General features: G+C 41.4%; 1 protein-coding gene across 9 annotated transcripts in view; it reads right to left on the minus strand.

Annotated features, from left to right (window-relative positions):
• Positions 1-13,544, minus strand: part of FHIT (fragile histidine triad diadenosine triphosphatase) — a 1,007,374-nt gene that overhangs the window by 752,122 nt on the left and 241,708 nt on the right. The window lies entirely within an intron of this gene.

Below are 13,544 nucleotides of genomic sequence, written 5' to 3' on the forward strand. Positions count from 1 at the left end.
GGCGTTCACGTGCACAGTAGCTGTCTCATGGTGGCGCGGACGCCTCTTCTGGCATGCGCACACCCTGACCCCCTCAGTTCCTTCTCTACCGTGGAGCAGTTGATTCTTACTCCGAAGTAGAGGGGAGGAGGCTGGGTAGTGGAGCATACACAGGGGGCCACATCTCAAAGAACCTCAGTTACTGCACAAAGGTGAGTAATCTTCTCTTCTTCATGGAGCGGTGTTCCTGTGGGTGCTCCACTTCAGGTGAATGTACAGCAGTGCTCTCATGTGGATGGAAGGGGCTTCGGAGTTGATTGTGTAGCTGCTGCTAGGACCGGGCAGCCTAATTTTGCTTCTGCGCTCGAGCTAAGCGTGATTGCGTAATGATCGGTGAAAGTGTGTTCAGATGCCCATGTAGCTGCTCTGCGTATGTCAAGGATGGGCACGTTGTGCAGGACTGCTGTACAAGTTGCTACAGTCCTTGTCGAGTGTATTCTGATGCCCATTGGAGCTTCAGTGTTGCATAAGGAAGCACAAGTGGACGTAGTTTGATATCCACTTCGATAGTTTGTGTGTTGATATAGCTGCATCTTTTGACCTTTCCGTTGCTGATACGAACAATCTGGGGGATTTACAAAAGGTCTTTGTCCTGTCCAGGTACAAGGCCAGAGTGTGGCGGACATCTAGTGTGTGAAATGCTGCCTCTTGTGGGTTGTTGTGTGGTTTAGGGTGGAAAGTGGGTAGGTGAATTGGCTGGTTAAAGTGGAATGAGGACCATATTTTGGGCATGAATTTTAGGTGAGTCCTCAGAGACACTTTTTCCTTGTGGAATATTGTGTATGGAGGGTGAGCCATGAGCGCCCCAATCTCGCTCACTCTTCGTGCTGATGTGATGGCTATTAAGGATGCTACTTTCATTGATAAATGTAGCATAGAGCAAGATACTAAGGGTTCGAATGGTTTTCTGGTTAAGCATTTGAGCACTAGGTTTAAGTCCCATGCCGGAGTTGGTTCATGAATGTCCGGATACATGTTTTGTAGGCTCGTTACGAATCTTTGTAATCGGGTGGGTGAATACGGAAGTCTCTTCTATCTGTTGGTGGAAGGAGGTTATTGCCGCGAGGTGGACCTTGATCGAGTTTTTAGCCAGTCCTGATTTCTTTAACGATAGTAGGTACTCCAGGATCAATGGGAGTTGGGCCTGGTTTGCTGATACCTGTTTGCTTTGGAAAATGGAAAATCTCTTCCAGTTTTGGAGGTAAGTATGTCATGTGTTTTGTTTCCTGCTGTTAATCAGTACTTGCTGTACTTGATCCAAACAGGTTAATTCATCCCCTCAGAGCCATGAAGGAGCCACGCTCTCAGGTGAAGTTTCCTTGGATCGGGATAGAGGACTTCTCCTCTCATAGGACAACAGACATCGTGCCGTTGAGAGATATTGAATGGAGTGCATATTGCCATGCGATTCAGGTAAGGGAACCAAGTCTGTCTGGGTCATGTTAGCACTATGAAGATTATCTTGGCCCTGTCGGTTCGTATTTTGTGTATGACTCTGGAGATTAGAGGAATTGGAGGGAAAGCTTATAGGAGAGGGGCGTTCCATTTTATCAGGAACGCGTCTCCCAGTGATTGCATTCTCTGTCCTGCTCGTGAGCAGAATCCTGGGCATTTCTTATTTGCTCATGTGACAAATAGGTCTATGGATGGATTTCCCCACCTCCGAAAGATGTGTTGTGTTATTTCCTTGTTGAGTTCCTATTCGGGGTAGTTTTAGCTGCTGGCACCAACCACACTTTTGTGGATTGTGTTTTCCCCCGGGCAACCAACGCACAGCAAACATCCATCCGACACCAGGGTAGATTCTTTGCAGCTAGAGAGCCAGGCATACTCTTGCCTGGGGAATCCCTCCCCACCAGAGTTGGTGGGAGGCAAACCCTTTTTCTCTTTTCTCCTTTTTTTTGGCACGGCAAGCAAAAACCAAACAAGATACTAAAAAAAAAAGGCTTCAAGTGAAGCTAAAATTTACAAAAACTATAGGGAGTTAACAATCCATGAATAGAGAGCTCTTAGCTTTGTCTCTAGCCCGGGGCGGTTGAGGAGGGAATGCCCACGCACGCTGGCTAGCTTTGGGGGAGGCGGGGAGCCGTACATGTGTGGGCGGGATGGACTGCTATTTAAATTCTCTGATCAGCAGCATGGGGGCATGCACACCCCTACAGTGGAGCACCCACAGGGACACTAATGGAAGAAGAATAGCCTGTTATTACTGGGTGAAGGTCATTAGTAAGGTCAAAAGTATGATTCCATCTTCACATAAATAAATCAGCAGCCCTTTTTCCAGTTGTTGTTTGGTAATGATTTATTGGGAAAAGTGAGCCTGGGATAGGCAGTATGCCAACGTGAAGGAGGCTAGTATAGGTCAGTACCCAGAGGACATAACGTTTCTATAAATTAGTGTAGCAAAGATGTTTACGCATAAATGCACAGCCCTTACATATAGATTTAACCTGATATGCCCTATTGTAGGTCTGTGCTGTAGTAACAATCAGAAAGCTCTATGAAATAAGTATCCATTGATTGTTTTGGGACCTCTGTTCCTCTATCTGTGTACTGGTCCAGGTGCCTATTATTTTGGGAACAGATATGCTTCTCCATTTCCTTTATTTTAAGGCTTGTAATAGGGTGGCTTGCCCCTGCTGCCCTAGAGGAGCCGGGGCTAGCTAAGTTAGAGCAGGTGATTCCCTGTAAAGAGCAGCTGGACGCTGCAGAGAGGGGAGGGAGGGAGGGGGAGAACGAACTCAGGAGGTTGTAGAGAGACTGTTGTGAGAAAGACTCCTGCACAGAAGGCCCCAAGACCAGGTAGTTGTCCCAGCTGGGAAGGGTTGGAATTACTGCTAACATAGATTCATAGATTCTAGGGCTGGAAGGGACCTCGAGAGGTCATCGAGTCCAGTCCCCTGCCCTCATGGCAGGACCAAATACCGTCTAGACCATCCCTAATAGACATTTATTTAACCTACTCTCAAACATCTCCAGAGATGGAGACTCCACAACTTCCCCAGGCAATCCACTCCAGTGTCTACCCACCACAAGAAAACCCTCCGGCAACAAGGACATTTGGGGCCATGCCCAGCTAAAAGCAGGACAGGATATTTGTGTTTAATTTTTAAACTACATTAATAAACCAGACCCCAAAAGGGCTGCTATTAGACTTCTAGAAGCTTCTTTTTGAATTATTGAGGAACAAAGAGAAAACTGAGGTGAGGAGCCAGTTGTAGGGCTGTCCTTCGGCCGTGAGGGTTGCAAGGGAGAAGGCCATTCACTGACAACGCTATTATTGTAATTAAATATGGTAACTCACTGACTATGACAATTGTCTAATAAAATCGTACTGGTTTTATGCGTGACTGTCTTTTGAAAGGGGGAAATATAGTATCCATTTTAGGATGGATTGTTATTCAATAAGACTGCATGGAAAATTTACATCATCTTATATCCCTGCACATCACATCAAACCGCTTTGCTCCTCCAATGCCCTATCATTGAGTAACCAGGAAGTAATCGCTAAAGGTGTCCTCAATGTTGCTCCAAGATTTGATCAGAGGTTACACTAAAGTTGGATGCAATTATAAACCCTCCTTTGTGGGGACCTATTCCATGCCTAACATGTAGTATTTAGCATCCACTAGTAGAGAGAGAGCAAGGGATGGATGATAACTGCTGATGCTCTCTTGCTTGATAGAAAGGGGACATCTAGTAAGTCATTCAAACAAAAGGAAATCATTCTACAGGACACCAATTCTCAGAAGGGATTACTTTCCACAATGCTTCACTCTTTGAAGTGATGGTAAGCCTACATTTATTACAAAAGGGAAAGCCTGTAGCAGAGATCATGCAAAAAGCTAGAATGGAGTGCCCCGAACAGTTATACTAGCTCACTTGGGCCTTGAAATATCCAAGGACAATTTTGACTCAAGTTACAGCAATGAATAAAATGTGCCTCTTTGTTCTTCCCTTTCCAGGCAGGAAGGCTTAATACCTCGATTATAGAAATACTACTGCAATTATAGAGTAAAAACGATAAAAAAAAAAAGCCCTCACCCTTTAATCAAAAAGCTTTTTAAAAAAAAGAAACAAGACCGTCTCACCGCATTAAAGAGAAACGCCATACTATTAGGGCACGCTACACTCCCGCACTTCAGTGCAGCTGCACCAATGCAGCTGTGCTGCTGTAGCACGTCTAATGAAGATGCGCTATGCCAATGGGAGAACGCTTTTCTGTCAGCATAATTCCACCTCCGCAAAAGGTGGAAGCTATGGCTGTGGGACAGCATCTCCCACCAACATAACACTAATGTGGACAGCGCTTAGGTCGATGTAGCTTACGTCGCTCAAAGGGGGACGGGTGTATTTCACACCCCTAGTGATGTAAGTTACATCAACTTAAGCGGTAGTGTAGACCAGCCCTTAGACTCTCCTATTCTACCCTTGAAAGCCTTCCTCCATCCTACAAAAACTAGAACATATTTTTTCAGCCGAGCAATTTGACCAGCTAAAAACAGCTTTTGCACCTGGTGTAAGAATATACTACATATGGATCAATTTTCAAGACAACAGTGAAAATATTTCAGATATATTTACAGAATTATCCCACTATGGTCATTTAGTTGACCTTAGTTGGCCTCACTTGCATTCACTCCTCAGCTCATGACTTAGAAAAACCTTATTTAAAACTAAAGCAGACAGATGTGTATACAATTTTTAAATGCTGTCAGAGGTTACATGCAGACTTTCAACTCCTTCTAGTAAATCTCCATCAATTGTTTGTCACCTGCATGAATTTCTATTAAGTAGCTATGGTCTGGCCTCATAGCACAGCGTTATAATTCTTGGGTGTGAAGAACATACAGTACAAACAAGTCACCTATTGAGTATTGGAGTTACGACAGAGAGCTTAAGGAGGAGGATGCATATACACATTTTTAAAAGAAAAAGTAACTGATTTCAGTCTGATGGGTTTGTCCAAATGAACATATGGATTTTGGTACCAATTACTGTTGATTAGTTCATCAACATGCATGGTTACTTGCCTACTTTAAAAAAAAAAGAAATACGTCAGAAAATACTTTGTTCCAGAACTTTGAATCAAAACACACATTTTTAAAACAAAAATACCAAGTCTGGATCTGTCAGGTTTCAGATTCTTTTATAAACAAATTGATGTTTCCTAATTAAATAATGCTAGACAATACATTGCTGCAAGGAAACTACAGGTTACAGAAGCAGGCCCCATAGTTCTTTCCTAAGTCTGTCCTCTCTGACGAGTTACTAAGCCCTCTGGAGCAGGGACAGAGTCCCTCCTATAAAGACATATGCCTGGAGGATAGGCCCATCAATGGCTATTACGCAATCTCTTGCTCTGGCTGTCCCTAAATCTCTGACTGCCAGAAGCTGGGACTGGACACTCAATAATTGCCCTGTTCTTAGGGTGACCAGATAGCAAATGTGGAAAATTGGGATGGGGGTTGAGGGTAACAGGCACTGTATAAGACAAAGCCCCAAATATCAGAACTGTCCCTACAAAATTGGGACATTTGATCACCCTACCTGTTCTGTTCATTCCCACTGAAGCATCTGGCACTGGCCCCAGTTGGAAGACAGGACACTGGGCTAGATGAACCTTTGGTCTGAGCCAGTATTGCTGTTCTTATGCTTAGCTTTACAGCTCACAATGTGAATATTGACGGTGCATAAACTTAAAAATACATGCATAAGTCTTTGCAAGATTGAGGCCTGTTTGTATAGCATTCTGCACAACTGGACCCTGCGTCTAGATTACATTTATTATGGTAATACCAAAAATCATATTAGTACTACTACTATTTAGCCCAACTCTTTTAGATTGGGAATCTAATTCCAATGGGCCAATTTTCAGAGGTGCTGAACACTTTAATATCCCATTGATTTCAATGGAGTAACACCAGGGATGACTATGGCCCCTCAGTAATGAACGAGGAGACATAAGTATCTGAGCCAGGGTGACTAATGAACCCACAATTCACTAATGGGAAATTTTATTGCAAACGCTGTGGAAATCTGTAGTATTGGCTGCCACTGATGTGGCATTTGATGCTGCTGTTATGAAGTCTCCCTAAATACATTCCATAATCTTGTGGGGCTGTCAGCAATTTAATGCTACATTTTGCAGCAGGAATCTGAACAGAAATATTGGCAATGACTATTCATACAGTTTTTTCATACCAAGGCATTTTTTGAAAGATGTACAATAGAATAACAATACAGGATGCCTGTAGCGAGGCAGTGTGGCCTTCCTCTGAGCCAGAGGGGGAAGGACAACTGCGCCACCACTACAATGCCATATCAGGCTAATAACTGAAAACAAAAGAATACATGGTCCAGGATTAAGAATGTGGTGGAGTTGTGACAACCTCGACCTCTTCAGCCAAGCAACAGCCACACAACATGATACCTTCAGAAACCGTTGAGACAAGCACGACAGCATCAAGTTACCTCAAATGGCAAATCAGATTGTTTAGGGTGAACATACCAAACGGCTTTATAGAAGCTATGAGGTGCCTCTTGAATTTAATCTAGATTGTGGCAGGCGTGGTGAAGTGCTGCCAATATTTCAAAAAGGAGTTCCCACAAAAGTGTCCCCCTTTCCTTGGGCATAGGCCTGAATGTGTTTGCACAGAGAAGGGGTAAGGAATTGTGCCATTTAGTCATTTGGAGCCTGATGTACCTGAGTCTTTCCATTCGCTTCGATGGGGTTTGGATCAGGCCCTTAGCTTCCTATTTAAACAAAAATGCTTTGTCATAATCATAAGCAAGAAGGGAAACAGAGGCACTTGATATGGAAACTTGAACATAAGAACGGCCATATTGGGTCAGACGAAAGGTCCATCTAGCCCAGTATCCTGTCTTCTGACAGTGGCCAATGCCAGGTGCCCCAGACGGAATGAACAGAACAGGTAATCATCAAGTGATCCATCCCATCGCCCATTCCCAGCCTCTGGCAAAGAGAGTTTAAGGACACCATCCATGCCCATCCTGGCTACTAGCCATTGATAGACCTATCCTCCATGAACTTATCTAGTTCTTTTTTGAACCTTGTTATGGTCTTGGCCTTCACAACATCCTGTGGCAAGGAGTTCCACAGGTTGACTGTGCAGTGTGTGAAGAAATACTTCCTTTTGTTTGTTTTAAATCTTCTTAATGATTCCCAGCATTCTGTTTTCTTTTTTGACTGCTGCTGCACATTGAGTGGATTTCCCATGTTGACTCATCCCCAACAAATTATGTTCATCTATGTGTCTGATCATTTTCTTTATTGTAGTTTCAACCAGTTTGCCCAGTAACTTGGTTTAAGTTAACTTTGTTTCTGAAAGCTATACAGACTACAGGTGATAGTACAGCACGGTGTTCAATGTGTGTCGTTTGAAACAGGGAGAGGAGGAAAAGAATTTGTAGTGAGGAATCTGGGGATATAATCTGGATTTCCTCAACCCCATAATCAGCAATTTTTGGAAGATTCCTGCCATTTTGGTGCAAACTAATCCAATCCTCTGTGTAATTCCTTTTGACTAGTAGAAGGTTAAATTTATCAAAGGGATGTTTTGGTGTTTCATTCTTGGGAGAAGGCAGCCAGCTCTGCTCCACTATGAGGAAAGGGCGATTTTTAGAATCTTGTCTATAAAACCAATCCCACTTGTACACTTTGATTATTTTGTTGATCAGATGTTTTTTTTCTATCCACACACAGAATATTCAGATTAATCTTGTTTACAATGAAAGTTGGTTAACGGACTGGATTAGATTTGGAATTTATCTTAGGTTACTTTTAATTAGCAACCTCAAAAGCTGCCGAGCTAACCCCTATCTTTAGTTGGCAAAATTAAAGGCTGCTTGTGAACAAGTCAAATCACTATGATTCTATATTAGTTAAGACAGGTCATGAAGGATTTAACCTTCATCTCGCTTCAGATGATCTCCACAAGCCATTAAGAAGAGAATCATCTGTAAAGTGCCCAAGCAATCCAGTGCCATTCAGGAATGAGAGCTGTTAAATAGCATGAAAAATCCTTTCACTTTCTTCTAAGTTCATTTCATTTAGCTAATCTTTTACAAAGCCAAGCAATATATCAGAACTTGGTTGTCATATCTATTAGTTATATCTACCCTTCAAAAAGATTTTAAGCCACTAAAATATTTGTGGCACATCTGCTTTTTTTTTTTTTTTTTTTTTGGAGGGGGAAGGAGATATAATAGCATCTCAATCAGATGAAAAACACAATAAACCTTTCTAAAAAGTTTAAAGTTTATTTCATGTATGTTAAGATGGCACATTTATGCATAAGTCTTAAAAGCAGCAGCTGCTAAGAGACATCAATGGAGAATGGCTTCTGCTGGGGTGTGGAATTTAGCACGGATATTTTATTTAATAAATAAATAAATACATTTGTTTATTGCCATGGTTTGATTACATTCAAAAACATCTATTAATAATGGAGTGAAAAGATTACAAGCATGCCATCTAAATAAAGCACCAACCCTTCTTTGTAATTGAGCATCTAAGCATTTTAGGCTCTCTTTACCCTACTGCTTTTGTCAGTAAAACCTGGGTCAGTCAGGAATTGGGGGGGGGGGGGGCGAGAACCCACAAACACACTGAGCAACATAGGTTTCACTGACAAAAGTGCTGGTGTGGTCAGCGCTATGCCAGCAGGAGAGCTCTCTCTCCGAGCGCCTACACAAGAGACTGTACAGCTGTGTCACTAAGGTCCACAGTGTAGACAAAGCCGTAGTGTTAACTACAGAGAATCTAAGGGCTCTAATGGCCTGCTGCAGCAGCATAATTTGTTTAAACAATGTCTGATGCACTGAAGTCTGTCCCAGTAGCTGGTGGGAGCTCTAGAATATCCCCTCCTGGATAACTGTGGGGTTGACCAGACCATGGGAGGAGGAGAACAATATCCCTGGGGGGAAACAATGGCCTGAATGCAATTTATATTTTATTAGACTTAAATTTGCAGGGTCACAGACTACCAGGGAGTGTTGGTGTTCGGAGGACCTCTGCATGAAATCCAGGAGGAATGGGAGAAGCAAAGACCTTGAAATAATTTGGAAGGAGTTATGTTAAAAATGTTTGTAAATGGTTCAGTCTATGATGTGCACGAGGCCTGAAACCAGGTCTGGTCCGCTTGACTTCTTAGGGCTGAATTAGGATTGCAGTCTAAATACAAATTAGGCCCCGTACTTCTCTTCCAAAAAACAACTATGTGCAGGACATTTGTTTGTGAGTGTGTTCACATTTCACCGAAACATACCATAGCCTTTTGGATTGGATCCCTATGATAAACTACGTCTCTGCAGCTGCTTTAGAACCCTTTGGACGTCAGAATCGTAGAATCTCAGGGTTGGAAGGGACCACAGGAGGTATCTAGTCCAACCCCCTGCTCAAAGCAGGACCCATCCCCAACTAAATCATCCCAGCCAGGGCTTTGTCAAGCCGGGCTTTAAACACCTGTAATGATGGAGATTCTACCACCTCCCTAGGTAACCCATTCCAGTGCTTCACCACCCTCCTAGTGAAATAGCGTTTCCTAATATCCAACCTAGACCTCCCCCACCATTGCTCCTTGTTCTGTCATCTGCCACCACTAAGTTTGCATGTCTGTTTCCATTATCTATTTAATGTTCATATCATCTAAGTGGCACATTCACAGTCTCTTCCGCAAGACATAGAATTGTAGTTGAAGTTTCATCTGTTATATATTTTCATACCAGCACTGAGATCTTCTCTCAAAAAAAAAGTTACCCCCTCATTCTTCCTTCCATGCACAACGTGACCTACAACTGTATTTAAAAGGAATAGTTTGAAGGCTGATAAACCCAAAATTACACCCACCAGTGTTCTCTTGGTTCACAAGAACACACTCATCATGCTGGCCTGTGCTCTGCCTATCTGCTCTGTTCCAAAGAGCAGGCAGGATACTGAATTAAATAGAAATCCTGCCTCAAGTGCAGTATGATTGTAAATATTAATATCTAACACTAACATAAAAATGGAGCAGGGAGGTTGGCATACAATATGGTATGTGGCCTATTTCCCTCGCTTGATGGGAGCCTACCATCCAGGTGAAGACGACGACAGTAAAATAAAAGATACTTAATCTGTCAACCTGAATGGTGGAGTTTTGTTTTTTAATTGTTACAATTACCATATTTTGGGGTGGGGTGGGGGGAAGAGTGCGAACATTTTTAGTTTGCAACTTGTGAACGTTAAAAATCTGTATTGTCTCATTGTTACTGATGTCCACACTGAGCAGAGAGAGAGACTATATTTGTTTCAACACAATACATGAAAATACAGTTCCTGCCATACAGAACTTACAGTTCTTGCAAAAACCACCCCTTATTGCCTGTACTTTATTCAACTTGCTCTGAAATTAGCCCCCTCTCCTCCAAAAGAACTATACTACATCACTGCATAATGGTCCCATACAGTCAGTCAAACAGACAACCATATACTCATGACTTTGTAAGCAAAACTCAGGACCACAAATGCCCACCCTACAGCACCGGATGTTCTAGGATTTGAATTTGTGAATTGCATGGTACAAACTAAGGGACAAATCCAAGTCCACTGAAGTCAATGATAAAAGTCCAGTGAACTTTAATGGACCCTAAATTTGGCCCAAAGGAAAACAACAGGTTCGGATAGTTAGCCATTTCCCCTTCTGCGTGTCATCTTCCTTTGTTTAACTGAAGAGCCTCATCCTCTTCAAATGACATGACAATTTTCCCCTGAATTTGTAGTCAAATACTTTCACCTCTAACTGCAGCAGCAGCTTACTGCATCATTAAGGCACTGACCCTGCAAACACGTGTGCACCGAATTAACTTTAAACCATTGAACTGAACCAGACTACCTCTTTAATTCAGAGTTACTCACATTCAGAGGTGCTTGAAGGACTGAGACGTTCGTTACTATGTACAATTTTACCAAGTTTTTGGATCTTCATTTTAGTGTGACTGATTAAATTCGTGACACTGACATGTATTTAGGAAAATAAAATTAATACTTTTTACATTATACATTAGCCTTATGTTTATATAACTTGAACAGCAACATGAGAGCTTGAAGAAATCTCAATTACATACACTGAATACCCAAAAGGTGCTTTTCTAGTCTACTAGGTCTATCATCTGGATTTCTAAAGTATCTTAAATGTGTATTTATATGAAAGACCCTAATGGCTCCAAAAGGAGCAGTTATAGGCAATCACAAAGTCAGGGGTTTCAAAATTCCATAAATACAAACCGTGTGGACTCCAAAGAGCCCAATAGTAATCTATCTGCCAAGGAAAAGTTAATTTTGTATTTATGGCTTTATTTTGTATTTTCTTGCTTCAGTATTAAAACGAACATTATTTAAACATTTGTGAAAGAGTATAAAAACCTACAGTTGGGCTTTGGATTGGCTCCTGACAATAAAACAAACAGGGTGCAACATAAATGTTTTGAATAAGTTACCTAGGTACATTTACATTTTTGTCTGTGTGCATGATTATAAAAATGATTCCATGCATGGAAATTAGACTTTTCAAAGCTACTGCACTGAATCATTTAATTTGTTTAAGTAAGTACCTTTAACGCAGTTGCACACTGCAATAAACATTTGAATTTTAGATTGAACAAATGAATTGTGAGATATTTCCTCATAAATACAGTTGGAAGACCACTTAGTCTATGAAGACAGACCATAACCCAGTGCAGTTCCATAAAACCATCAGCAGTAGCAATGCATCTTTTATAAATATTATCTTTATTTACATTGTTCCCTTTTTATGCCCCTGACATATGGCAGTGGACTTCATTTTACAGAAAAATAAGACCACTAGACCGTACTTCCCATCTTCCTTTTCATTCCTACAAGTCAGCTGTTAACACTAGCTAATGTTATCAGTTCGATAATGCATGCAGATGGATTTCTTAAACTGCACAAGTAGTAATGTTGAATTATTTTTAAGTGATTAATCTGGAGTTTGGGAGTCTGTTCTGCTGATGCAAGTTTGTGCATAATTGCTATGAATATAATTGAGCTGCCTGCAGGACTCGAGGAGGGAAGAGAGACAGGATGAAGGGTTGTTAATAGGTAACTGGTCAGTAGCCATGGAAATGCGTTTAGGCTTGTAGATTGCTTATTTACGGATTAGAGCCCACAAGGGATGATCCCCATAATCTAGTAGTCTGACCTCCTGCGTAACAGGCCATATGACCTCCTGCATCAAGCCCATACCTTCTCTTTGAGCTCTAGCATATCTATTTTCCTGTGTTCCCTTCACTGCTTTAAAGACTTTATCCTGCAAAGTGCTGAGAGCCCTCAAAACGCAAAATGAAGTCAACAGAAGTAGACAGCATTCAGTCGCTTTCAGAATGGGATTGTGTGTGTTAAGAAGCTGCTAGCTCTTGTAGGAAAAAGGAATTTGGGCACTAAAGGCTTCACAGATAAATGAAGAATTGCTCATCAATTGTATTTAATGTACACCTCTACCCCGATATAACGTGACCCGATACAACACGAATTTGGATATAACGTGATAAAGCAGCGCTCTAGGGGGGAGGGGCTGTGCACTCCGGCGGATCAAAGCAAGTTCGATATAACGTGGTTTCACCTACAACGCAGTAAGATTTTTTGGCTCCCGAGGACAGCGTTATATCGAGGTAGAGGTGTATTTGCAATTTTCAAGCTCATGTTTATGACAAATCCTCAAATTTGTAATTTATTTGTACAAGTGATTTTCATTTCACTTTTAAATAAATAAGGGTACAATACACCTGATTTCTCCATATTCTCACTCCACTGAATTAATGCAAAAAAGTCCCTTGGAATGAAAGTAGCATGTTGTTAAGATTAAAAATGCAGCAATGCAGAGCTTCTTTAAATAGAACCTTCACTGTCAAATGGGCCAATTACCAAAATATTATGTTAAGAAATGTAGTTTTAAAACTGATATTCAGATGTCTCACCTTTAGTTCAAAACAATGGCTTTTTGAATTAACCTGCAATCAGAAACTGTATATTTATACAACATGTTGAGGTAAGCTTTGTACATGTTGCTTTGAAGTACTGCTAACTAAAAAATGCCAGTATTGATTCCAAGCATTCTGAAACTTCTTGACAAGAAAAGCCAACTTCAATAATAGTTTTTTTTATTTCAAGGACTTCCTGTGATGACTTCCTGTGATTACAGGAACAACCTGACATTTTCATGTCTAGCTGTAAACTTAGATATTTCATAATTCTTCCTTGGAATAGCTAATTAAAAAGGTAAAAAGGAAAGTTAATCAAACCATACACCAGGACAGATTATTATTTTGCAGTGACAAGGTGCATACTACCCCAGTGAGCAACTCCGGCTTCACTTTCCCCTTCTCCTTCACAAATCTAGAAATATTCATCTCCACACAAAGCTCTAACCACCATTACCCACTCAGCTAAATCTTTTTCAAAATTCTGGCTTAGAAACAACAAACAA

This window comes from Chrysemys picta, chromosome 7 (assembly GCF_011386835.1).
Source record: "Chrysemys picta bellii isolate R12L10 chromosome 7, ASM1138683v2, whole genome shotgun sequence".
In the NCBI taxonomy this organism is placed as follows: domain Eukaryota; kingdom Metazoa; phylum Chordata; order Testudines; family Emydidae; genus Chrysemys; species Chrysemys picta.